We start from the raw sequence: 3,809 nt of genomic DNA, 5'->3' as shown, positions 1-3,809 counted from the left end.
ATTTCTGTCTCTCTGTCTCTCTCTGTCTCTGGCGAGCACACACGCCCTATAGCAAAACCCTCTCAAAAAAAAAAAATTCTGAACGATCATCATCAAAACCTGCTTCATTGGTAATTGGGAACTCCCACAACTTCCCTTCTTTTGTTCACTGGATCATATCTTCAAATCCACTTGGAATAAGAAGTTCATTGACTCTGGAAACCCGCTTAGCAAATTCCACATCCCAAAGTGAAGGCGATGTCTCTGGTTCAGGTGCTTCTTCAGTAACTGCCTTAGTGTCAAAAATATTAAGTCTCTTCCCCTTGAATATATTTCTTCTAAGATGTTTTCTAAGATCAGCCATTCTCTCCTGGCCAAAGTCACTGTCCAATCCTTCATCAAATGGAATCTGAACTAACTCTAGCTGTAACAGATCTGGCAACTTTCATATCTGATATTATGTTGCTGACACTAATTTTAGGTCTCTTTCCATCTACCTGTGCCCTCATGTCTTTCTCATGCTGCTCGAGTTGCCTAAGCAGTTCTGATTTGGTCCTCTGCTTGTTGAAAGGGAGGGATTCTGCCACAGCAGATGGAGCTGCCACCAACTCAGGACTGAGCTGCTCCTTTCACTTCTTTGGTGTATCTTCTGTAGTTTTCTTAAGCCTGCCAATTGTAACCTCCAAATTTGCAAGTGGTCTTCTGTTAGGTGGCTTTGTTGTTTGTACATTTACAGTACTTAATTCAAATTTCATGCTCTTAATAATATCTAACAAGTTTTTTTGTATTTTCTTTGATAGAAGAGTCCAACCCGGTGGGGCTCCAGGACCTGTCTGAGCCCTTTGACCTTTGAGCATCGCTTCCGGTCGGATCAGTAAGTTTGTAAGGCGTGACTGTATGCCTCCCGACCTTGGAACAAGCTTGGGTCACTTAGCATGTCGGCAAGGCTGCTTGCTATTTGCTCCAGGACTGTGATAGCCTTCCTGGGAAGTGACGCCCCCTCTGACTCCCCGATTTACTACTACAAAAGAATTACATAGCTCCCTCATACATCTTGAGTGTGTGGTAAGATTTCCCGAAAAGTCCCCCGACTGCTCCCCTTTACCCTGACCACTTACTGTTAATTACAATGCTTCATTGGGCACAATAAAGGGTGTGCTAAAGTTCTTTTTGATCTTTGGAAGGCGCTTAAAGACACATTTAATATAAATAACCTTTTTACATACAATAGGACTAGGCCGAAACTGGCCCACAACGCTCTCACCCCATGGTAACTAATGTTTTAACAAAATACATAACAGTGGTGCCATAGGCTACGCAAGTGTATTCACAACATTATAAACCCATTTTAAAGTTTTTCATTAATTTATTAGTCACTTCACCACCAGTTGAAAAGGCTGTATACCTGCCCTCATCAAGTGAACACTAACTCCACCCCTTCAGGATAGGTAAATATATTAAGATTCTTTAAGTTTTAGATCCCTGTAGAATTATATAAGTATCATTCTTTATGAAAATCCATAAGAACTAATATCTATGCTTGAGATTTTCTTTTAGTAATTATAAGACGGCTGCTGCTGAACATCGGCTGATAGTTAACTCTGCTTGCTAAAATTGTTTCCTGAAACTGCACTGCTTGAAGTTACCAGGAACCTGCTTTCATCAATCAAACAATTGTTGAACTGTATCGATGATTAATAGACCTGCCCTTAATCAAACCCTGAATGGTTTCTATTGTTAAAACTTTATGAATTGATAATTAGTACATGTAGCCCCTCTCCCATTTACTTGCATGTATCGCATTTTCAATAAAAAGGCACAGTGATTCCTAAGAGTTGTCACTCCTCAGAGAGCGATCTTAGAGGAGTGTCTGGCTGAGGACGTGCATGAAAAGGCACAAGGCCTTAGTCTTCCTTCCTTTCCAGTGTTGCCTCCGTCGAGCCAACCCACCCCCGCCGAGGCTGGTCCCCAGCGCTTTGACATTGTCTTGACTCTCTGAAGTCTTTTTGGAAATCTAATCGGTTGGAACAGACTGCTCATCTTTCTTGCTGTAGATAACACTGTTGGTGCCAAAATACATTTAGATATTATTTTTTGTCCTGACTGCTCCGTGCCAAGCAGCCAGTAGCATGACTGTAGGCATTGCCTCTGGGCTTCCACAAGACAAGGTCTGGTGGGAAAGCAGGCAAAGAGGTAGGAACACTGAGACTCTACGTAACATTGCCAAGAAACACCCTGAATAAAAAAGGTTCTTTATTTCTTTAAGGAACTTAAATATACTTGGTATAAGTTCATACTGAGATTGCCCTGCTTGTGCAATTTTTTTCTAAGTAAATTTATCTACCAAGTGGTGAATATTGGGCATTCCTTTGTACTTTTTAATTTTCTTCGTGAAATTTTAATATACCAAATTAAATTTAAGGATTTTTCTCCCTCTTTAGTTTTTTGTCTTTATTGGCCTCCAGGAAGTTCCATCCCAAGACTTGGTATTGTATTTAAAATTGTAAATCACATCTGAAGTTACTCAAGACCTGGATTCCTTATTCCAAGATCCAAGGTGTTACTTTTTACGTTTTTTTTTTTTTTTTTTTTTGGGAGAGTTTTTCACTATAGGGTGCGTGCGCTCGCCAGACAGAGAGAAACAAAGAGACAGAAAGTCAGAAATCACCCCCCAGGGGGATGGTCACGCCACAATCCCTTCTCCTCCATTCTCCTCTTGGGATCTTGGGCACGCACACACACGTGCCCAGGGTGAGTTTTAAGCCAACGGGTCCGGGACTCGAACTGCGGTCAACTACGTGGGAGTCCAGCGACATAGCCATTACGCTAACTGCTGGTTCCCCAAGGTGTTACTTTTCAAACCAGATGCATTGCTCTGCATCACTCTCCAGCCCCATACTGATGTCAGGAACCCTGATTCCTCTTCTACACTTATCTATATCCTTGTAAATTAGTCTATATAATCTGGAAGCCAACAATTAGATTTCTTATTGGGAAACTGAGACAACCAGAGTTTCAGATACCAAATAAGGAAATGAGAAGAGAACATTTCAGTACTTAGAGAGTTTCCTTGGCTTTATCTTGAACTGTATTAGGACCCATTTTTCTTTTATTAGAGAAAAATTTTTGCTATAGGGCATGTGCACTTGCCAGAGATACAGAAAGAGAGAGAGAGACAGGAAGCAAGAAATCTCCCCCCCCCCACCTACTGGGAATGGCCATGCTGCAATTTCTTCTCCTCAACTCTCCTCCATTCTCCTCTTGAGAGTATTTCTATGGCCTCAGTTATGAGTAGTAGGTCTTCAACATAACTTCAAGGGGCAGGGAGTGACATGACTGCATCCTCACCTTATGTCAGAAGTAGTAAAGGAGTGAGGGAAGCCATAAGGATATGTGACAGTCACAAGACATAGAACTCCTGCCTTGGTCATACTCTCAATTGTGTGTGTGGTGAGTACACCTTGCAATGACCAAGTCTGGCACCATAAGGACCCTGAAGTTTAGAAAAATTTAGTTGTTTTATTCAAACTAAGTACTTCCATCATTCAGTATAAAGATTATAGAAATCCCAAAATCACAAAATCTTTAAAACCCATTGTATATTTGTTACTTAAAGTACATCTCTATTGAGATTAGACATGTTTTATCTTCTTCAAGAGACAGCTCCATGGCTCCTGTGATCTAACCATTTTGGGGGAAACAAACGGACAAATGAAGAGTTCCCACTGATAATTCAGCCTCCAGCATACAAAACTCGCATGGTAGGAAGACCCCTTTCAGACTTCCTGCCTCTGTATCTGTCTTTGTCTCTCTCTACCTCTATGCCTGTA

General features: G+C 41.3%; 1 pseudogene; it reads right to left on the bottom strand.

Annotated features, from left to right (window-relative positions):
* The window catches only part of LOC102485338 (28S ribosomal protein S31, mitochondrial-like), a 3,781-nt pseudogene extending 371 nt beyond the window's left edge, over positions 1–3,410 (bottom strand).
* Positions 3,411–3,809: the final 399 nt, after the last annotated feature.

Source organism: Tupaia chinensis, unplaced genomic scaffold (genome assembly GCF_000334495.1).
Source record: "Tupaia chinensis unplaced genomic scaffold, TupChi_1.0 Scaffold000401_1, whole genome shotgun sequence".
Lineage (NCBI taxonomy): Eukaryota > Metazoa > Chordata > Mammalia > Scandentia > Tupaiidae > Tupaia > Tupaia belangeri.
The sequence above is the reverse complement of the archived record's forward strand: the minus strand, read 5'-3'. Positions and strand labels throughout refer to the sequence as shown.